Source organism: Sceloporus undulatus, chromosome 5, assembly GCF_019175285.1.
Source record: "Sceloporus undulatus isolate JIND9_A2432 ecotype Alabama chromosome 5, SceUnd_v1.1, whole genome shotgun sequence".
NCBI lineage: Eukaryota > Metazoa > Chordata > Lepidosauria > Squamata > Phrynosomatidae > Sceloporus > Sceloporus undulatus.
The window spans coordinates 136,517,647-136,542,138 of NC_056526.1; the positions used below are offsets into that span (position 1 = coordinate 136,517,647).

General features: G+C 40.7%; 1 protein-coding gene across 1 annotated transcript in view; it reads left to right on the plus strand.

Annotated features, from left to right (window-relative positions):
- AADAT (aminoadipate aminotransferase) overlaps positions 1-24,492 on the plus strand; it is a 74,936-nt gene that overhangs the window by 19,089 nt on the left and 31,355 nt on the right. The gene's annotated exons all lie outside the window — the stretch shown is intronic.

Here is a 24,492-nt window from a genome sequence, read left to right on the forward strand (position 1 = left end):
CTTTTTGGAGTGGAGAGGCCCACGCAGTTTGGTTGCTGTGGGCTCCCTCCAGGGAAAAAACAGGCAGCCCCAGACTGCCCTTTTGGGATGGTCTGTCAAGCCCTATGTTTTACCGGACTCTAGTGTCCAGATTGGAGTAGTAGAAGTCCCAGTCTATTCTGCTTTGGTCACCTGGAATATTATCTCAGTTACGAACAGCACAACAGTTCTGAGCACACTTCCTCTCCCCCTACCTTCTTCTCACAATAGTCTCATTTCTCCCAACAGTATTTCCCACTACCTCCTCCAAGTATTTCCCATGACCAGTATCCTTCTCCCTGCTCGTCCTCACAAGTCTGCCTTATCACACTAGGTAAAGGAGACTAATGTCAAACCATGGTGCAGTCAAGTGAGTTTTCCCATATATCTTAAGCCAAAAAAAGCAAACAGTTTGTATCTTTAAAACCAGAAGAGAATACTTATTTACAGTTGTTGCTGGTGGTGATGGTGTTATGAGAGATATCACACAAAGAAAAACCAGTGGGAGAGACATATGGGACTATAAAGACCGGTGCCCGAGCTATAGACAGCCTCTATCTACCTGGGGAGCCCATCTACAACCCAGACTTCTCCAGCTGCTTTTTCAAGACCGGGATTTTCCCATTCTTGAAAAAGTGGCAGGAGAGAAGTCCGGCTCCCTGGGTGGATATGGGCTGACTACGCCTGGGCACTGGTAAATGCAATAAAACTGTTTTTGTCTTTTAGATCCCACATCTCTCCACACAGTTTTTCTGTGTGCAATAATCTCTGTTTTTGTTAACTGCCCTCTAGTAGACCCTGACTCATGGCAACCCTGTGGATGAGACATCTCCAAGACCCGTGTCATCCAATGGTCTGCTTAGGTCCTGCAAATCATGCCTGTGACCTTCCTGATTGAGTTTATCCATCTGGCATGAGGTCTTCCTCTCTTTCTCCAACCCTCTACCTTTCCTAGCAATTACAGTGCACCTGTGTCATATGCAGGTGCGCTTTACGCGGCTTCCAGCATATGTGGAGTGGAAGCCATGCCAGAAGGAGCAGCACCGTGCGCTGGAAAAGGCACAAGGCCCATTCACTTGAATGGGGCTTGAGCACTCGCATTTTTTTCCCTTACACAGGGGTTCAGAACGTGGGGGTCCTTCAAACACCACCCTGCATAAGGACAATTGTATTTCTTTTCTAGTGATCTGCGCCTTCTTATGATTTGGACAAAATACGTCGCCTCAATTTGATCATCTTGGCTTCCAAGAAGGTTTCAGACTTTATCTGTTCTAGGAACCATTTGTTTGTTTTTGTCTTTCCATTGTAGCCTAAGCATTCTTCTCCAACCCACAGTTCAAATGGTTTATTTTCTTCTGTCTGCTTTCTTTACTGTCCAGCTCTTGTACAATGGTACCTCGGGATACGAAATACCCAGGTACGAAATTTTCGGGATACGAAAAAATCCCATTGGAAATATTGTTCCGGGTTACGAATGTTTTTTCGGGTTACGGAAAAACTTTTGGTGCTTTTCGGCGCTATTTTACACGGATCGCGGCTTTTCCCATTACGCGCCTATGGCATTTCGGCTTACGAAGGCTTTTCGGGTTACGAAAGCGGCCGCGGAAACGAATTATTTTCGTAACCCGAGGCACCACTGTTATCCGTACATGGTGAGGAGAAGATTACATTACAGTTACAACATATAAATTTGAAATAACAGGAACTATATTATTACAAACATTTTGTTAGCATGAGTGTACGCTGTATGGAAATAGGCTGTTCCAGGGATATGCTAGTGGGGGGAAATGGGAATCATTAGGCTAGAACAGAATCTTCTTTCTCAGCTCAAGCTTTATGTATTGATTACTGCGACACAGTATGGAGTGTAAAGCCATTATTATGCAATAAATTGTCAGTCTGTTTGTCCAGCCCCCCTTTATCATCCTCTCAACACTGATGCTGCTAAAAAAGCTTCCAGCTAGACAAAGGGCAAGAGGAAGGGGGAGTTGGACCAACATAAAAAGTATTTGTAAAAAGGGCTTTTTTGTCAGTGGCCTTGTTAACAAGGAGCATGCCTGCAATATTAATTCCATTATTATTTTATTATTAATAATTAAGTATTAACAGCCATAACAATTAGTGTATTTCACCATGAACGCTGCATCAAATCTGAACAAGATGAGGTCTGCTCTCCTATACGCCCTACTTTAAAGAAATCCTATTTAAATCAATGGAACAGTCTTCTGGACAAATGTGAATGAGATCACCAGCCTACAGCCTTCCCTTCCCTGACAGTCACATCAAAAGAGCAACTTTCTGCTAACACTGAGACCATTCCCGAACAGCCACACGGAAAGAAGCAGAGGCATTTGCTTCTAAAAAACTGTGGTTCACTTCCTCAGCATACCTATGTGTCAGAATCTCTCCAGACAGTGGGCCCGTTGATCTTCTTTTTTTCTCCATCTGCTCTACAGAAAACTAATAAGGCATTCTTGGTAGTGACCTGCTGTTCTGATGCAGTGAGCTTTCTTGAGGGATTGGTTATTAGAATGCTTAAAAGGAACAATTCTACCATGACTGTCTAAGCAAAGCCCCTGGAGGTTGGAGAGAAAATCTCTATAGTTGTTGGCTCATACCTTTGGAGACTTAAAAGCCATCCTTTGATGTTCAGGCAAGGTCTTTGAAGTGACCAAACACACAAAATGAAGATAAAGACTGGGAAGCCTAGGATGCTGAATCCTATTATGTATTCCCCCAGTTACTGAAATACTGAGGGTGATTTCATATTCAAAAATGGCATGCCATTCGCAAAGGAAGTCTCTTCCTTCTCTTTTGCTGCATAGGCCTACATAATTACTATAGGATGGCTTGGGATTTGCAAGGCTGGAGAAGGAGGTGGATCTCTAAAATTCAAACCATCTGAGTTCTAGTTAACAGTCCTATTAATCTGTAAAAACTCTAATTACCTTGAATTACTGTATACCCAACAGCTTCACTGTTACATAGCCTAAGGCTGCAATTCTACATGCATGTACTGTATCTTACAGTCAGTGGCCATTAAATCAACATGGCTTTGTTGTTGTTAACTGCCCCGTGTTGACCTCTACTCATGGTGACCCTGTGAATGAGACACCTCCAGGTATCCTGTCCTCAACTGCCCTGCTCAGGTCCTGCAGGTTCATGGCCATGGTCTCCTTATTGAGTCAATCCTTTACCTTTGAATACATAAGCATGGAGGGCTGTGCTTTTTACAAGAAAGAGTAGTTCAATCCACCGTTCTTGAAATGAATTGAATACAGTTCTTGAAAAGAATAAATGCATTGGTTGCATGTGCTAAAACCTTTGAATCCAACATCACCAGCCATGTCCCAATATAGTGGTGTTTGTATTATAGTGTTTGGAGAAAACAACCCACACTAATTTAAAGCTGGCATTTCAAGCTTTTTAACTGTGCTATGAGAATCTGTTAGATCAGAACAATCACCATCCATATGTCTATTTCTGGTGCCACTTGTTTCCCTTTCAATCCCTCACACATTTTGTTTTGTTTTGCCTTGTCCATCTGGCACACTTTTTGTTATACCACTCATTACACACAGAGCAGGCTTTGGATTCACTATAACAACTGGCGCTTTGAATGCTAAGCTTAACAAGCTTTCGCTAGTTCTACTAGAGAAGTGGGCTGGGTGGTTGATGAAAAAGTAAATTACCTTCACATATTTAACTCAACTGTCTAATATTTATGTATAGAGTCAATGCCACCAACAACAATAAATGTTTACAGAGGAAATAAACCCTGTCCCTGGGAACATACAATCCAGATTTCATCAGCAGAAGCGAGGGAAAGGAAAGATAATTTAATCTGAAACTGGGGCATGTATTTTTACAATACATAATAATAGAAAAACCCTGACAAGAGGGATAGATGTGAAGTGTAGTAACACCCTTTTTCATGTTTATGCTGTTGCACATCAAACAATAATTCTGTGGGTTCCTGTACGAGTCAGACCAGAACATGGTTCCAAAAAAAAACTGCAAATGCAGGCTGTTTTTCAGATGATGTTTGCATGAAAAAGAAATAACATGAAAACGACCCCAATGGAAAGCCAAGAAAACCTGCTCCTTTTTACTTTCAGGAAATTCCAAAAGTAGGAAGGACCGGGGGGGGGGGTGGCTTTCTGTTTGGCTTATTTTCACATTATTTCTCTTTCTGCCAACACGACTGAAAAACAACCCACATTTGCGGATGTTTCGCAGATTTTAAAATACTGTTTCTGCATGGGATTTGCCTTGATGTGCCTCTATGTGATAAACTTCATGGGCAATTTAAAATGAAAATAAAAATTATTTAAGTAAAAAAATTAAACATTAATGCCACAGCAACATAAAATAAGACAACAAAACCATATTCACAGAACTCTCCACCCTGCCACTGCTCCATAAAAATATTTTAAAACTAAAAAGTTCAAACTTTACATGTTTTAATAATATGGGGTGAACAATAATATGCCTTCACCTTGCACAGAAAAAAAACATAGAAATAGACCCAGATGAACCTCTTTGGGGAGTGGGCCCTTGTTATCCACTGAGGTTTGGTTCCAACATCCCTTGTGCATACAAAAATCTATGGATGCTCAAGTACCATTAAATACAGTGGCCTAGTAAAATGGTGTTCTTTATATAAAATGGCAAAATCCAGGTTTGCTTTATGGAGTTTATATGTTTTTGAATATTTTCAAACCATGGATGCATGAATCCATGGATAAAAAATCCATGGATATGGAGAACCAATTGTAATTGAATTGCCACCACTGATCAATCTGAATAATAATAATAATAATAATAATAATAATAATAATAATAATAATAATAATAATAGGATTTATTTATATGCCGCTCAATCACTGGGAATCTGGGCGGCTTACAACAGAGGAGATAATAGACGGTTCCCTGCCCTCAGGCTTACAATCTAAAAAGACACGACACAAAAGGAGAAGGGAATGGTGGGGGGAAGAGGATCAGGTCCAGCATTCTTCTCTCCCTCTGAGGCCTGGACCAAGGCAGATGGACTGGAGGGAGGGCTCTTTTTCCTAATCGAGGCCGGGCCAGATGGCGCTGGGCCTGTCCTTTCACTCCCTCCCAGGCCAGAAGATGACAGCTGGAAGGAGGGATGGGAGGGCTCTTCCTCTTCAGGCCCGATGGCGTGTGTCTATAAAAACTAAAATTAATTTTAACAGGAAGTAAGGACTAGAGAGTCACAATGCAAGCAATGATCTCTGTCACCATTTGGTTGGGAGCATGTAATGAAGATAGAGATTAGCACATTAGCTTTAAAACACCTTATCCCCTACGGGATAAATGCTCATTTAATTTTCAAAATGGGTGTTATTGCGTTCACCTGTGCCAGGGCAAATGCAACCTGAATACAACCCAGATGCCAGACTATGTTTGACATTATTCTCAACTAGAATTGTCTACTTTGACTGGCAGTAATTCTGCTGCGATTCAAGGGCCTCATCTGCTACCTGGTTTCCTTTTAACTACAGATGCCAGAGTCTAACATAGAACTCTCTGTATTCAATGTATTCTCTGCTACTGAGGTATGGTTACCATGCCATGATGAAAAAGAAGCTGGAAACCTAAAAGCCTAAATATATATATGGAAAGTAGAGACCTGGTTCTGTTTCCTGTTAGAACACTCCTAAAGATGTCCAGTTAGCAGTCAAATATGACCACTGTTCTGAGGCTCTTAAAAGTATTCCAAACATGATTTTCTAATTTCATATCACCCAGTAGAATTAACAATGAAAACAAAACCTGTAAGATCCTTCAAATGCAAGATTAATATTGCTGACAAGGCAAACAACCTTTGATGACAACTGTCAACTGCACAAAAAGCACATGCACTTCTTTTAATGATGATAACTCAAAGAGAAGCTACTAAATTCTCTTTAAGGAACCAGCATTGCATAAAATTCCACCATTAGTGAACACAAAAACACAATTTCCTAAACAATTGACACAGTCAAGGGGAGAGAAATAAAAATTAGTAACTGTTTCAAAACTAACTACTGGCAGAAATATACATTTTCACTTATATGTTTTTGACATTTGCTCACATCCCCTAAAATAATGTTGCTTAGGATCAAGTTGCTACCCATTTACACAATAAGCCAGCAGTTCGTATTATCTCCTTTATCTGTCCTTCTAGACTTTGGATGAGGGTAATAAGCTGAAATCCCATCAATAATTCTACCATTTAATGCTTGCAGCAGGAATAGTTATAGCAGCATAATGGCAACACCCAGATTCACTGTTGCTGAACAGATTGATTACAAAAGGCTAGATGCTCCTGCAATGGAAAAAAGCTAATGAATTCCAGAAGCAACTCATATGGCAGCCATTTAGCCACCTGGTTGCTTTTCATTAGTTTTTGAGACCAACAACCTAAATGCCTGTTTAAAAAAAAATACACAACAGAGAAAGCTCTGTTGAAACAAAACCTTTTTCAGGGTTGTGGCATGCCTTTTCATCCCAAACCCTTTGTAATATTTATTAGAGGATTTTTGTTTCTTTTTCAGCAAAGAGGCTTTCATGTTTTCGTGTCCGTCTGTAAAGTATATTCAGTCACTTTGTGCAAAAGCACTATATATGTTTTCAGAAAATATGACCCTTTATCCACTAGCTTGGATTGTCATTTGACATTTGCCACCTCAGTGTTTCTGCAGACTTTTGTCCTTCAAGGAACATTTCCCAGACATAACAATATACCAAAGTACTTCTGAGCTCCTTTATTTTGTAGAACATCCTAATGCAGAGGTGGGCAATTGCAGGAGATATAGCAGGCATTTGTATGCCCTGTGACCCTAGGCTCAGGAGGGGCACATGGACTACTGAAAAATAAGACCAAAAAAACCCTCTACATTGGCCTGAAGACCACTGCTGGTTCCCAAATATGGGGGAGGGGGGTTCCCAATAATAAGCAGTATAGATAAGCTTTGCAACCTATTTCAAAAGGGGACTTTTAGCACCTAAATTCTTCCAGGAGCAGTATATCAACCTCCATTTTTGATCAAATAAGCATTTGTCTATGGATCCTAGACGTGTCAACATCTGCATTTTGCTCATGGCTGCTCTAATGCAAAGGCATGGTTCCTCACCTCATGTGAATACAGTTTCAGATAAAGTTATCAGGAGCTACACACTCCAGTGGTGGGCAGGGGCAAAGGCAGACTGGTGGGACAAACACTGCCAGCTTGTTTTCGCTTAAAGTATTTAGTGGCAATAATGAAGGCTGAAGGAAGTATTTTGAACCTTTTACAATGGGGAAAAACCTGTACAAATGGCGGGCAACCACCAAATGATGGCTTCAAGTAAAAGAGTGTCACAAGGGAAGTCCCAAAGATCCCAGGATGGCCAGATTTAGCTGCAGAGCCTGAGGTTTCACATCTTCTTCTGTTTCCTTTCTTTCACATAAACAGAGTGTGCTACCTAAAATATGTCCAGAACTCTCCTGTGTCCTCAGTTTATATGGTAATAGTAAGACAACTAGTCTGCCCCAGGAAAGGGAAGATAGGCAGTGGACGGAAGCTGTGTTTGTGAGAAACCTATCTGACATTGCTGATTTTCACAACTCTTTAGTAAGTCAAGGTTTTTTTTGATTTGAAGTAGATTCCTGGAGTGTTAGCACCTTTTCTGGGAAAGATGAAGATGGGTTCAGTTAAGGCTCAGAGTCCTTTGGCACAGTACACAAGTGGAAGTGCTGAATCTCTTGTGTCTCTCTGAGGCCATGGCCACACAATCCAAATACCACATGCTCTTCTCATCCTCATGGCAAATAGACCTGAAGCACAGGTTTCAATCCCTGGTTCTGATGGAAATTGTCTGGGCACCATCTGGCCAGTTGAACACCAATCTCATTAGGCTATATTTTAAAATCTCACCTTTTGTTCTAGATCTTCTGGGAAAATCCAGAGATCTCCATAGCAACACCAAGTGGCTGTTTTTAATGCATCCCACTCTGCTGCTTGCCACCACTGTCACTGGCAGAGGTTGCTCACTCTGAGGTCAGAACAAGGCGCCCAGCCATGTTATTGATGCTAGGCACCTTGTTCTGACCTCAGAGCAAGCAATTTGTGCCAACAGCAGTGGGCAGCACAGCAGAAGTGCATATGAACAGTTGCCTGGCATTGCAACGGATGCCCAATCTAATGGGGGGGCATTGGGGCAACTTTGGGGCCAGAATAATCCAGGTTGCTCTGGCCTGTGGAGATGCCATTCATGACTAGTTTTAGCATAGTAAGGTAAACAGGCAGTATGAAAATTTTGTAGCTAAAAACATTATTAATTACAGTATATTCAAACATATACAGTACATGCTGTACTTAAGTGCTGGCTAACAACAGGAAAGGTTCAAGAAGAGGAGCAGCTCAGCAGAGCCTGCACTCACCATCTCAAGGGAGAAGGAAGAAAAAGATGAGTTTTTATGTGTTTGCAAACATGTCTGGAAGGTCCTCTGATCACCTGGCATGATTGCTTCAATATATCCCTACAATGGGTGACTGAGCAAATGGGGGAAGTTCTAGAAACAGTATGTATAGGGTAGATGTATGCAGGAAACCCTTCCTATATAAAGCCCCATTGCTCTAACAGTAAGTGGGTGGAGGGGGTTAAAGTGAATGCTTGGTTGGGAAGCATTTTCCAACAGGTTTCCTAGACACAATTTGAAAATCATCATTCTATTGTTATGTTGCTATGGAAAGAAAAAATGTCTGGGATTGGCTTGTAGCAAACCGGGTTCAGGCTGGGTTGCTCACTTTGGTGGTATCATGGCCAGGCCTCCTGGTGTATCTTTTAAAATTTAACTGCAGTTAAAGCAGTATGATTTTATATTTCCATAGATTTAAAAGACTGTGGAAATAATAATTTGCAAAGAGATGTTGTCCATTTGAAAAGAGAAAAGGGTACTTCAGTAGGAGATCCAAAAAAAAAAATCTACTGCTTCCTTGTGCATGTTGGATATTTGGACCTAAGAAATGTTTGCTGAGAGGCTTTTCAGATCCATGCTTTTCAATTCAATACAATGGGGCCAGTGAAAGCATTTCTGGGTCACTGCCCTCCAATATCCATCAGATCATTATAGCCTTGTAATTATAGACATTAGAACAGTGCCATAAATACAAATTGCTGTAATTATGTTGTTACCCCTCAAACCAAAGGCATGCATTGCCCAGTTATTAAACCTTTAATGCACAATGGCCAGCCCCTAAGCAATATCTGCTAATTTATCCATCCGTAACTATAGATTCAAGTCTATTGTTCAACATACAAAATGTACCTGTCATCTTGTTTCTCCCTTTTCTCTCTGTCCAGTTAGAGAGGTCTGCTAATAAGGTATGCAATTAAAAGTATAACTTTTGTTCCCATCTTACAATGAATATCTTGTTAATATCCAGAAATAAGACCCAAAAGTGGACAACTACTGAAGACATTGCTGTGTTGAATGTAAGCCATGCTGAAGGGTTGTCATAAGTCAGAAATGTCTTGAAGGTACACAACAACAACAACAACAACAACAACAACATGACACAACAAAGGCCACTTTATTGTGACACTATGGGCCAAAAAATCCCACAAGAACTTCTCCCCAGCAGTAAAAGCATAATAGAAAGAAATTAACTAACAGTGGGCTGCCCTTTCACTGACACCCAAAAAGCTGCACACTTCTGTACAAATTTTCCGAGAAACTGAAGAGAGGAAGGGAAGCTTTTGCAGGCACAGAGTTTCATGTGCTTTTGAAATCCCTCTTAGCAGCCCAAAACCAACACATGAACATAACACGAGGGTAGTTATTGAGAGAAGCTTACCTTAAGGAGTCATAGGGCAATATGACCTAACCCATTCCTTTGTCCTGGTGCATCTCCTGCCCACACATTTCAATGACAATATGTTTAGTAACTGTCTGAATATACCCTTCACTGGCAGTGATGTACATACAGAGTGCACCACACATGTATACTGAAATCGTAATGGACAAAAAGAGCCCTGAAGTTTCAAGCTTGTCCTTTGTGTCATTGTTGTTGTTCTTATTTTGGTTCTTTTTTTTATCATGTTATTAATGTTTTTATGAGTAATTTGATTATAATTTGTATGTAAACTAGTGTTTTGTTTTCTATGTTTGCTAATTTTGTTAATCTTTATGTGAATGATTTCAATGGATATAATATTTTTTAAAAATGAAATTATTTCATATGCATATGCAAAGTACATATATAGAGATGTTTGCATTTCTGCAATACATAACAGCAAAAGCAAACAGAGGTAGTGGACAGGTAATCTCCCCATGTGTCTGTTTAATACATCTGCATCTTGCAATGGTCTCCTTTGACAATGCTTCCCTGCTTCCTGTCATTCGGTAAGACAGCTTCATCCCCGCCAGTTTCAACTGAATCTTAGGTTATTCCATCTTTCTTTCTTTCTTTTTTTACTTTCATTATTTCAGATTTATTTAGCATTTTATAAGTCAGGATGTTCATCTCTTTGTCTGGACATGGTTCAGAATCTTCTGTCAAAATGCAGTCCTGGCCAAGTTCCTTTTTATGATGTTGTTTTATGAAGCATCCTCACATTCTGTATTTTTATATATACATCACTAAATTTAGAACATGATAAATAGTCTTCAAGCTGCAATAATCTATAGTCCTGTGCCATTCTGTCAAGATATTCAAAGAAAGCAATTGCTTCAGCCTTAAGAATGATGAAACTGACTTTATATCCCACAGACTATGATCTGCATCCTAATGGGAGCTTACCATTCATCAAAATCTCTACAAGACACACTTCCTTTTTGGTTTTCTTTTCTCTCTTGGAATCTACATAGTAAAGCGACAGGTTTCAAAAGAAGAAGGTGAAAACAGCTTCAAAAATCAGTTTTGTTTTCCTTTGGAGCCCATGGTGTGAATATATTTAGTACAGCATGGCATCAAAGTGTATAAACTAGTAAGGTGCAAAAAGCAAAAGTTTGCACAGAGCTCTTTTATCAAAACTGACAATAATACTTCTATTTATCATTTACTAGGAAAGGTCCCAGTAGCAGGACATGGTACAGCTGTGGGGAGAGGGACTGGTGCTTACTTCATATTTTACTTATGCTGGAAAAACAAATAGAGAACTGATCAGTCTATCGATAATATTTAGATAAGGAAATGGGGCACTAGCCATTCTGGCTTCCAGCATCAGCATGCCAAGCATCATGCTTGGACATCTGCTGAGTACCCACCACTGCTGCCCTCCAGTCTCTTTCTCTGACACTCATCCAGCAAACACAGAATGGTCACAGCTATAATACCTCACAAAGCTTGGAGCAATGCTCATTGTGGGCAATTACAATGGCATATCTCCAGCGGTCAACAGAGGAATATCATGGCACAGCTGCTAAGTTTTTTTTGTCAGTGATAAGGAGCCTACACCCCCCAGCTGCTGCTGTTAGAAATAAACAGGAGGAAGAATAGAGGAAGGAATGGGAACCAGAAAATCTGTCCAAATCAAGGGTTTCTGCCTCCTCTTTGATTAATTCTTTTCAGAAGAGGAAAATTTGTTTCCATACAATTGGTTTCTGTAAAAAAAAATTCAACATTATTACATAGAGAAAAGTGTATTGCATGCAAAAAAAAGAAATTTTGTGAGGATTCTTTAGGATTCTCAACATACCAATAGCAATAGCAAGTACATTTCTTTACCGCTTATCAGTGCACTTAAGCACTCCCTAAGCAGTTTACAAAGTGTAAGCTAATTGCCCCCAACAATTTGGGTACTCATTTTAGCGACCTTGGAAGGATGCAAGCCTGAGTCGAACTTGAGCCCTTCACTTGTATTGAACACGAAACCTTATGGTTTGTGAGAGAGTGGTTGCAGTACTGGCATTTAACCACTGCACCAGCAACCCACCCCACTGTTTAACCTCCCACCCTACCACAGGATCCAGTGCATGCCACCCTTTAGTTCTGCAATCCCACCTCAACTGAGCAGCGGAACTGAGGAGCTGTGCAGACTGGCAGTTTGGGCCGGCTTGGGGACATAATCAGGACATAACATCTACATGACGCACACCCCGGCACTGAGGAAATATGATACAGTGTTGAAAGAATGCCACCAAGCTGTGACAATGCAGCTATCACACCCTTTGCAGGGCGCAAAAAGGAGCAGCTTTTTTTCAGCTCCTTTTTGCACTCTGCAAAGGCCAGATCGGGGCCACAGCGTGAGGTTGCCGCAGCTCTGGTCTGGCTGTAATAAGTGCAGCTCCAGGCCACCCCTTCAGGGCTGGGTGCACAGCCCCCAAGTTTTCTTCTTAGCAATGAAAGAAAGCAATCTTCCTCTAGTTCTGACCAATGAGATGTGGAAGCATTCAGGTGGGAAAGGGTAAAATTAAGTGATTATAGCCTATTATCAAAGAGACAGAAGAGAATGCAGGGGAGAAGTCAGAATAGCAATTAAGGGATGAAAATCTGAGAATGAAAAGTTCTGAGAAAAATAGCTGCAGCATTAATTCTGCTTTTTGTTGTTGTTATGTTGTTGTTGTGTGCCTTTGAGTTTTTTCTGACTTATGGCAGCCCAAAGGTGATCCTATCATGGGGGTTTCTTGGCAATATTTTTCAGAGAAGGTTTGCCATAGCCTTCCCCTGAGGCTGAGAGCATGTGACTTGCCCAAGATCACCCAGTGGATGTCATGGCCGAGCAGGAATTGAACTGTGGTTTCCAGAGTCATAGCCCAACTTGCAAAGCACTACACTATGTTGGCTCTCAGTTCTACTTTACATGTTTGCATTTTTTGGTGCAACTTTTGTTATCCTGTGTTGTTGTTTTTGTTGTGTGCCTTCAAGTTGTTTCCAATTTATGGCAAACCTAAGGTAAACCTATCATGGGGTATTCTTGGCAAGATTTGTTCAGAGGAGGTTTGCCATTGTCTTCTCCTAAGGCTGAAAGAGTGTGGCTTGCCCAAGGTGGGTTTCATGGCCAAGCGGGAGAATTGAACCCTGCTCTCCAGAGTCATAGTGCAACACTCAAACCACGCACCACACTGGCTCTTATCCCCTGTATGTTACGCAGCATAAATGTTTTATTTATTTTTTTATTTCTAAAATAAAAGCAATTCATCCTTTTGAAAGAAATCCAAGAGGCATGTGGATAGGATCTGAACATCCAGCATCCTTGAAATATTTTACCTTTATAGGGCATTTCTGGTTTTAACTTGGTTGCAATGTTCTTTCCAGGATATGGAGAGTGTAGTGTCCACTGGCACTAGGTGCCTCAGTTGCTGGCAGGGCGAATGGGAGACAGGTGTTTATCACACAGAGGTTTTTGCAGCTTTTTGCAGCTCTGAGCCAATGTTACTGCAGGTCCAATGATGCAAATTCACACGATAATGTGATGTATTATCACACATGATTCCTTTCTAAGGGGGCTTGTTCCATGGCGCTTCCACGCTGATTCCAAAGTGACTCCTCATTTTGGTGAATTTGGTAACAAGCAAATTCACAGAAATTGCTTCCAAGCTCACTTTGATTTCACTCCGAATTGGTCTGGTGTGGAATGCAACTTTGGTTCTGGTACACCACCGCAAACCACCTGGGTTGCAAATTTCCCATGATCCCTTGCTGCAATTTTCCCCCATTTCCTTCCAGTGGTCCGCTTTCAGGACAACCAAGGGGGGGGCGTTGTTCACTCCGATGTTGCACACAACGCAAAACAGGAAAGAAGTTGCGCCCCTCTTCACCCCAGAAACGTAAAAGGTCACGATGCGTTCAGACCCCCACTGAGCATGTGCAAGGGTGCCAATTCAAATAGTTGAATCTGCATATTATGCACCGGTGTGGTAATACAATGTGCATTCACTCTGCTTTGCATGAATCCGCATCACGTGAATTGCCTTGGATTCAATTCCCCCTCGATTCGGAAGGGCAACCGGGTGTGATAAAACATGTGCATTATAACGTGAATTTGCATACCTGAACCAGGAGTCACCCCAGATCTGAGCTGCAAAAACCTCCGTGTGATAAACACCACAGAAAGGCCTACTTGGCTTCAGATGAGACTTTGTGTATTCAAGGTAGCATGAGCTACCATTCCCTTTAGTTCTGCAGTACCCGCACATGTGTACGTGTATGCGTACGTGTGCGTGTGTGCGTGTGTTTGCTTACAAAGAGGAGTAAATGAAAATGAAGAGGCCTTTAATAGAGAGGAAACAACCTGGAGGACTGTAACAGTGAGGAGTAGATCATACAGAAAGGACTGAGAACTTCTCCAACTAAGCAATTGTTTCCTACATCCTCAAGAGGATAGCAGCAGTGAAGATGCTCAAACAGAAAGCCATCAGCAAGGAAAACTACATGCCAAGGAAGGAGCCAATGTAATTGCCAATGACAACAAGAAGATGTATGATGGTGTCTCGAGATTCATTGCTCAGGGACCTGTATGCCAACCTGACAAGATAAATTAGGAAGTGTGCTGTTTTCCTGACATACATATATGGGATGCAAATGACAACTTGCAAAAACTCATCAAGAACACAAATCAGTACCTTTCTCCTTATTCATCTGGGTACAACATGGCCAAGAAGATCTTTGAGAAGATGACCTTGGACTATGAAGTTCTGAGTAGGAAGCTGAAGGATTCTGAAATACAGGTGGTGTTCCCACCAACTCTAGCAGTGAAAGATAAATGACTACATAAGGGTAGGATAAATCTTGGTTTCAGACAATCTGAAAGACCATGTCTCCTTATATGAGCCTGACCAAATTTTAAGATACTTGGGGAAGTGGTTTTGTTGGTCCCACCACCATCACAGGCCTATCTGACAATGACATGGGAGAGAGCTTTCTCCAGACTGTGAAATTCCCTTCCATAGAAAGCTAGGCTGCCCCACCACTCTCTCTTTTTGCCAGCAGGCAAAGTTTTTTTCTATTAAGACAAGCATTTAATGATTAAATGGTTGCATGGAATGATTTTGTATTTTTACAGCTGCATTTTTTATCATTATTGTTAAGTTTTAAAATAATTTACAGTGGATCCTTCCTATCCACAGGGGGCACGTTCTTTCCCCTCCCCACAGTGGACAGCAAAAAACACAGTCACGGCCCGTATTATTCAAGGGTGTTGAGGTGCATGCAGATGAATTAGTATGTCTGCATGCATGTACTGCCATTGAAAAATGTGGAGCATGGCAATCTGCAGGCAGTGAGAGCCTCAGATCACCAGCCTGCTGATGGGAAGGGTATACTGCACTTTTCAGAAATTAATGTAACTTATTAAATTGTATTTAATGTTTTTATTATTTTATTATTTTTTTATTATTTTTTTCTAACTGACTTTGTGTCCCATACTCTGGGAGGAAGGCAGAGTATAAATTAATTAAGTAAATATTCAGAGACCTTGCCAATTAGCAGGTTATGGAAAGCACATTGATTCTATTGGGAAAGTGGAAAATATGCTGGCTAGTTTTCCTCAAAAATAGCCTGGAAAATATCACAACAGTCCAAAACACACTGCAGAAATAATCCAGTTTGAGACCCCTTTATCTAACCTGGCTCAATATTAGGGAACTCTAGGAACTGTAGTTTTGTGAGACATTTATCCTTCTCTGGGACTGAACAAGCCACCCCTAAGAGGTGGCTTTGCACCGTCCCTGGAAGCCCTGGGTTGGGGACATGGCAACCACACGCCACACCCCCAACCCAGCAATTCCTCAAAGTGGATTATTTCTGCAGTGTGTTTTGAACCAAGGAGTATTTTCATAGCAATTGGAACTGCCTCTTTCAAAGGCAGGTATCAATAGACCAGCCTTGGCTCTAAGCTCCATCAAAGACCACACCGGGAAGTAATCAATGGCTGGAAAAGGAGGGAGGATGTGTCCCATCCTTTATCTCCAGCACAGAAATCGGGGGTCAAACTAGACATTAAGTGGAATATGGATTTCCTGCATTTAACACATTTTCCCACAGCAATGAGATTTCCTCAGAGATGTCTGCCTTAGCAAGCAGTAAATTTTTCTTCATGTTCCAGTGACCAATCACAAAACAAAGCATATCAAATGCAAAATATGGTAGAAAAGAAAAGTACATACTAGTTGTTTTTCATAATATATAGGGAAAAATATATGTACACGGGAAGAAGAAATGAAGTGAACTAGAGGCCCAAGACAGATCGCCCGAAAATGACAGTCTGCAGGCACTCGTTTTAACTCCGGAGGGACGCCACAGCCACCAAACCACACGACTAGAGTAAAAATAACCCGGTTCTTCCGGGTTCTTTATGCAGCGACCAGGTTACATCGTGAGTGCGCCACTGACACACTCGTGACATAAGCAACACACATTGATGTCCGGATGTTGCATGTCCCTTATATCAAGATGGTGGCGCCCGTGTGGACAGGATGCCACCATTAGGCCGCCAACATTACACACAAGGGTTCCAGACCATGTGGTTGTTGCATGGTCTGGAACCCTAGTATCGCTGCCACCACGCCGCTTTTGGCCCATCTATCTCAAGCCAGAGTTAGTTATGAAGTTAGCTTGCCTATACAAACTTTCTAATTATCAATAACTTGGGAAAGAAAGGCTGCAGTCCTTGTATGGATTTACTTTACAGCAACTGAATTATTCCAGTACTGAAACCTGATGGACTTACATATTAAGGTTTGCATAATACTTGTGGATTGCTAAGAAAATAAATCTAAATTGACAGGTCTATAGGTTTGTGGGAAAGTATTTATCTCTAGGTTGTCATGAAAAGTAATTTCATTCCTTGTGATTCATTTCATTTATATTTTAGTGTATTAGCTGGATACATTATTGATCTTTGCTCCAACCAATTTTGGCTTCACCATAAAGACAAAAGCCAGATCTGAAAAATGTCTGTTCCCACTTGTTATTTAATAGAAATCCTGATGATAACTAGAGTTTATAGTGCCCAAAGTAATTATAGTGAATCTTAAAACAGAAGCATACAGTTTGGAAAAACAGGCTGCTTGGATATTTGGGAGAGAGTGTTTTATAGCTTAAAGATCCTAGCCCTTCGGTCACCCCCTTCTGCACACAGTTTTGCAATTGGATAGTTTTTGTTTTCCTTCTATAGCAGAGTTACCTATGTCTGATATGAAATGTCAAACATCACTGAATCCATCACAATGGGAAAGCGCACCTCCATTATTGTATGCAATACAGCCTTCAGTTGCACCACAAGAATTGCAGGAGGAAATGAAAGATGAGAAGCATCAGCAAACAATTCCATTTGCAGCTAAAGGATAGTTTCTCAAAATTAAAGGGAAGATTCAGCAATGGCATAAGCTCTCCAGCTGCCTTAGAAGGGACAAGAAGCACTGCTCCTACTCCTCACCCTCTACTGCCAGCACATCTTCTTCTTACATTGCTGGATGAAACAGATTCTCTAGATCCATTTCAATCTGGTTTCAGGCCTGGCTATGGAACAGAGACAGCCTTAGTTGCAGGGAACTGAACAACGGCTTTCGATACTATTGACCATGGTATCCTTCTGGATCTCTTCTCTGGGATGGGACTTGGAGGTACTATTTTACAGTGACTCCCTTCCTTCCTGGAGGGGCGAACCCAGAAGGTGGTGCTGGAGGATTTCTGCTTGGCTCCCTGGCCATTGGCCTGTAGAGTACCTCAGGTTCTGTGTTGTCCCCTATTCTTTTAACATATTCATGACACTGCTGAGAGAGGTCATCCGGAGTTTTGGGGTGCAGTGCCAGCAATATGCAGATGACACTTAGCAATACTACTCCTTTTTACCTCAATCCAAGAAGGTTGTCATGAGTAATGGATTGGATGAGGGGAAACAAGTTGAAACTTAATCCAGACAAGATAGATGTGCTCCTGGTCAGTCAGAAAGCAGATCGGGGAATAGGGATCCAACCTGTGTTAGATGGGGTTACACTCCCCCTGAAGATGCAGGTTCTCAGTTTTGGGATACTCCTGGACTCAGCTCTGAACCTGGAAGCCCAGGTCTCTGCAGTGACCAGGAGTGCTTTTGCAGATTTAAAATATGTGCGCGAACTGCGCCCATTCCTTGAAATGCCAAATCTGGTCTTGGTAGTAAATGCCTTGGTTACATCCCATTTGAACTACTTGGGGCTGCCTTTGAAAAGTGTTTGGAAACTTCAGCTGGTCCAAAGAGCTACAGCCAGATTGTTAACAGGGGCAGCTTATAGAGACCACACAACGTCCCTGTTGAAACAGCTCCACTGGCTGCCAGTTTGTTTCCAGGTACAATTCAAAGTGCTGGTTATGACCTATAAAGCCCTATATGACTCAGACCTAGGCTATTTGGCAGACCAGATGAGCCGGCCCAGGCTCTGAGATCCACTGGAGAGGCCCTTCTCTCAGTTCCACTCCCATCATAAGCAGAGTTGGTGGAAACATGAGAGAGGGTCTTTTCCATGGCTGCCCCTGGACTGTGGAACTCCCTCCCTGGGGAAATCAGAATGGCCCCTTCCTTGATGTCCTTCCTCCAGCAGGTTAAAACCTTCTTTTGCAGGCAGGCTTTTAAAACAGAATGTTTTTAAAGGACCAGCTAGGGCTGTTGTATCATTTTAAGCATTTTAAACAATGTTATCTTTTTAACTGTATTTTTATTCTTTTAATATGCAATCTATTTTAATATTGTAACACTTTAATTATGTTTTAATGTATCACTTTGCTATCTTTTTAATTGACTAGGAAGGAACACATTAATAGTGATGGCCTTAGTTATACCATATGATTTCCTTATTTTATTTTTAGTAAAGTGAGCTGACATGGAGGAATGTTTGGTTTTGTTTGTATGTTAATATGAATGGTAAAATGTTCTTAAAAAATGTATAGTGAGCAATGCTTAGTATTACTGGGACAGGTCCAGTGATGAAGATGATTATTGCATCCAGGAATCCTGGCAGGAGAGATGCAGGATCTAAAAGACGAAAATGGATGTTATCACATTTACCAGTATCTGGGCTGTAGGCAGTCTGTGTTCATTTGTGCCTTTTTCAAGAATGAGATTTTGGATTTAGAATGCCAAATTCCTATAAAAACCCGCATACATTTTTAAAAAAAGATTTTATTAATCTCAATTTTTCAAGCCTTTTTTATTCATTCTCACTCTCATAGTTTAACAAAATCAGTAAAGGATCTTTGAAATGCAATGTCTGGTTGTTTTTTATAGGGTTTTCAGGTTATGTACCTATGCTCTAGAAGAGTTTGTTCCTGACATTTCGCCAGCATCTGTGGCTGGCATCTTTAGAAAATGCTGGCATGGAAGTCATTCTCTGAAGCATTCTCTGAAGATGCCAGCCACAGATGCTGGTGAAACATCAGGAACAAACTCTTCTAGAACATGGCCACATAACCCAAAAAACCCACAAACAACTATGGATGCCAGCCATGAAAGCCTTTGACTTCACAATGTCTGATTGTTCATTTTACTTAACTCTCAATTTAACCACATGTGGTATAGCATGCTGTTTTCTTTACACCCCATCCAACATCTGCATGTTTAAAGCAAAGGCAAACAATGTTAGGCACTGCTATGGGTATATTCAAGAAAACTGCTTGGCTTTATGTCCTGTTTGTTGTTTTTATTAACTGCCCTCAAGTCAATTTTGATCCCTGGTGACCCATCGTGATCCATGGTGACCCTGTGGATGAGACATCTCCAAGACTTCCTGTTCTCCACTGCTCTGCTTAGTTCCATATTCGTGACCTCCTTAATAGAGTCCATCCATCTAGCATGCAGCCTTCCTCTCTTTCTACTTCCCTCCACCTTTCCTACTATTATTCTTTTTTCCAATGAGTCATGCCTTCTCATGATGTGTCCAAAGTATGACAGTCTCAGTTTTGTCATCTCAGCTTCTAGGGATATTCTCGCTTGATTTGCTCTAGGACCCATTTGTTTTTCTTTGGGCTGTCTATGGGATCCTCAGCACTCTTCTCCAGCACCACATCTCAAATTAGTTGATTTTCTTCCTGTCTTGCTTCTTAATTTTCCTGTATGTCCTGTACATGTGATTTTTCAAGTCAGCCTTTCCAGAGAACCTTTAATTTCAAGGACCCAGCTGGAAGACAGACACTACAAAAATAGGTGGCTTAAAACTTTTTAAAGAGAGAAATGGGAAGTAGCAGTGGAATCCCAACAAGTCCCATTGCATTGTTAGAAATAAAGGGAGAATTCAAATCAATGGGGGGTGGCAATGGCTACATGACCTCTGGAGATCCAGTTCATGCAGTAGCAGGAGTAGGGACTCCAAAGACCATTACTGGAACTTTTTGAAACGCTTTTAAACAGAACCTTTAAAAGCTTTTTAAACAGAGGTTGGATGGCCATCTGTCAGAGATTCTTTACCAGTGGATTCTAGTACTGACACAAGCTGGACTAGATGCCCACTGCTTCTATGATTACATGATAACATTCAGATAATACTCTACTTCCTGTAAAAATAAAAATAAAATGAATATATCCAGGTAAGGTTGTGAAAGAAAAAGAATATTTATACATACATGATGGAAATACCCAACAATTACACATTTTGTAAACAAGTAATAGATATTGTCAAGAAAATAATTGAATGTAGGTTTATTGAAATGGAGGAAGTAATTTTTCCAAGAAATATCAAGGACAAGACTGCTGTTAATTATTTGAGAAGTCTTAAAAACTGCATTTCCAATTTATTAAAATATAAAAATGTGGGTTTATTGTTTGCTTTGTGCTTTATATTTGTTAACTGCCTGATCAGTTAATCAGAATAGTCCAATAATAGTCAAATAATCAGAATGATTATTTTCAAGATGACATAGCATCCTTTAATTTCTTTTATGAAATGTTGTATGGAATACTATTTTACGCTTGCTAAATCGAATGCCGAAAAAACTATTTGTATGTCGTTTGATAATGACGTACAGATGCATATAATTTTAAAAATCAGAATAGGTAAATGTATTATGAGATCTTCATCGAATCAGGGAGTTGGAAGGGACCCCAAAAGTCATTCAGTCCCACCTTCTGCCTGCGCATGAATCCACGATTAGAGCAGCCCTGATATGTGGCCATCTAACTTCTGTTCCAAAAGCTCCAACAAGGCAGACTTCATCACTTTCCAAAGATAGTCTGTATCACTGTCAAACAGCTCTTACCATCAGGAAATTAGTTACAGACTCTCTGTGGTGTATGGTGGTGTGTGCCTCCAAGTCATTTCTGTCTTATAGTCATGTCTATTCCCTTAACCCCTGTCCCCTCCAGAACCAAAAATAGCTTTTCACGGGCAGCTTTCATCTGCTATGCAGCATAGGACAATTTCTAATAGGAACCCAATGAGCAGCAAAAGGTGGCTGGCCATACAGGTATATTGCCCTATTAAAGAAAATCACCAGCTGGGTGTTGAATAATGCCTAGCTGACTGGAGGTACTGAATAAATGCTTAGTAGTAGCAGGAGCAGCATGTAGTTTCATGGCATACTTGGCTATATATATATCAAAGCTCTTTCTTTTATCATCTATCATATTCTTGCTGATGTCAAAGCAAGCCTTACATATGCAAATATTTGTAACGCCAGCCTAACAATATCACTGTCTACACTCTCTGTTTTGTTATTTCACTAACCACTAATGGGTCCTGACTGGAATTAACCCTTCCAATGAAATTTCAGTCCTCTAATAGCTCAGGCAGGACTCATTCCTTCCAGTTTCACAAACTGCCTGCAGTGAAGCAATTACTATCAAACGGAATAAGAGGCTTGGAAATAGATTTGTGCCTGAATTTTCCTGTTCGTCCTTCTAAACTAAAGTGCATGAGCGACATCTAGTGATCCAAGGAACTGAATTATATGCTATAAAAAAAATTCCATTCAGAGATGAGGTAATAATCCACCGTTTAATGATTAAACTTTAATCAAAGTGCTGCAGAAACAGGGTATCAAATGACAGCCTGAAATTTTCAGGCTGTTATTTTCTTGCAAGTTGACTAGTCCCTTCCTACAGGTCACAAACAATACACCTTTAAAAGAAAAATGAAAAAAGAAAACATATCATAGCACATGATTTGCATGTGAGCTGCCTGGGCATATAACAGAAATTGGCAATGCTCTTGTTTCATGAAGTTAAAATCAAAATCAAGGTGCCCACCTGAGGCTTGGCAGGGATCATAAAGGTGTCACAGTTTGTGTCACATTACATTCTATGGTTTCGAGATTTAAAATCTTAAATCTAAAAATTTACCATTATATCAACCTGAACACACCAGATTTTAATTTGTTCTCACAAGCTTCGTAAAGTCAGGAACGGTTAATAGTTGGATAGGAAGCCAGCAGGAAACACCAGCACTTTCCAGATAGTGATAGGAAAATCTTCTACCTAAAACTATTGCTGCCAGTCAGCACTGACGGTACTAGCAGGGTGACCAGATGTCCTCCTTTTCCAGGACATAGCCCAAATTTCCACCTTCTGTCCAGAATGAATTCCAAAATGACCTCCATTTTGAGCAGAACTAAGAAGCATGAATTTATAAGTGTTTGGAGCTTTTTGGGGTTATGACAACTAGTCACCCTGGGTCTTAGGCTACATGCAGCAAAGGTTTGAGTCGGTACAGTGGATGCTTGGTATCCATTGGGGTTTGGTTCCAAGACTTCCTGTGGATACAAAAAATATGTGGAGGCTCAAGCACCATTAAATACAATGGCATAGTAAAATGGTGTCCTGGCCTTATATAAAATGGCAAAATCAAAGTTTGCTTTTGGATTTTTATTTTTTTTTCAGGGATGAGGGAATATGTTCCATGCCATGGATGGTTAAATCTGTGGGTGCAGAATCTGTGGATATGGAGAACCCACTGTATAAGGCAGGTTCCTATATTCTTCATATTGTAGGATGACCTATTAATCTCTGCACTGAATGTGTGTATTCAGGGTGTATCCCTGCTTAGTTGTATTTTTATTCAAGGAAAACAAATCCATGGCAGTTAAGGTGGTGTCAAACTAGATTGTTTCTACAGTGTGGACGCAGCCTTAGTCTCTTTCCCCACTTGGCAGTTGCTGTTTTGGGCTAGTTCCCAGACTTGGCTCCCACACTGCGTGCCCACTGTCCAGACATGTCAGTTGGGGGATTCTGGGTGATGTAGTCCAAAAGGTAACTTCTTCAAATGAGTGGGGGTACAATAAATAATCAATCAATCAATCAACCAACCAACCAATCAATCAATGGTAAATGAATATTTATTTTCTAAGGTTCAAAACAAACTGCAGAAATAATCCACACTTTAACTGCCCTGGCCAGAATGGGAGACAGGAACTGACTCACAAAACTATTAAAAAGCAAACAAACAAGAGTCAGGAAAGAAATAAATAAATGTACATGTAATAATCAGAAATGTCAGAAAGTTATAATAGATCTACCAAGCAAGCAATAGTCCATATATATGTGTAAGCCAGATAAAAATTGTCAGCAATTGATATGGAGGCCCATTAGCCATGAATCTTTAACTACAAAACTGCAAATCCCAGGGTTCCATAGCATGGAACCAGGGCAGTTTAAGCGGTACCAAATTGCATTAATTCTGCAGTGCAGATGCAGCCTGCTAAGTGGTTTTCAATTGGTTGTAAATGTGTGCTGGCCAAACTATTTCTAGCAATGAAGGGGAGAAGAAAGAAGAGACAAAGAGATTAAAGAGAAATGTCAGTGTGGTGCAGATAGTATAATAGCAAGTTTTGGAACGTTCTTGTTGTTGTTGTTGTTGTTGTTGTGTGCCTTCAAGTCTTCCAACTTATGGTGAACCTACCCTAAGATGAACCTCTCATAGGGTTTTCTTGGCAAGATTCATTCAAAGGTTTGCCATGGCCTTCCCCTGAGGCTGAGAGAGTGTGACTTGGTCATTGTCATCTAACTGAGCAGGAATCGAACGCTTGTCTCTAGAGTCTTAGTCCAACACTCAAACCACTATACCACAAAGACTCTGCTTCAGAACTGGTACAGACATTACACCAGATGTCCTAACTGCAAAGGAAGGCAATGCATCGCAAAATGTAGGATGCTCAAGAAAAAATGGTCACTAATATAAATTAAATTCATGCTCAAAAATGGAGGCAGTTTGAAATTCCTTCTGCGTAGAAGGTTGAAATGTAGGACATGTCCTGGAAGAGGAGGCTGCCTGGTCACCCCAAGTCATCACTATCACACCACACTGTTATAGAGCTATTATTCCACTTTAACTGCTATGGCTGCCTCCTGTGGCATTCTGGGGTTTATAGTTTAGTCTCCAAGGTGCTACAAGATATCTCTACATCTATTTATTATTGTTATTATTATATCAAATGCATCTGAGGAAGCGGACTGAAGTCTGGGAAAGCTCCTGCTGCTCACTTCTTTATTTCAGTGAGTCTCAAAGGTGATACAAGATCTCTCTATTTCTATTATTATTATTATTATTATTATTATTATTATTATTATTATTATTATTAT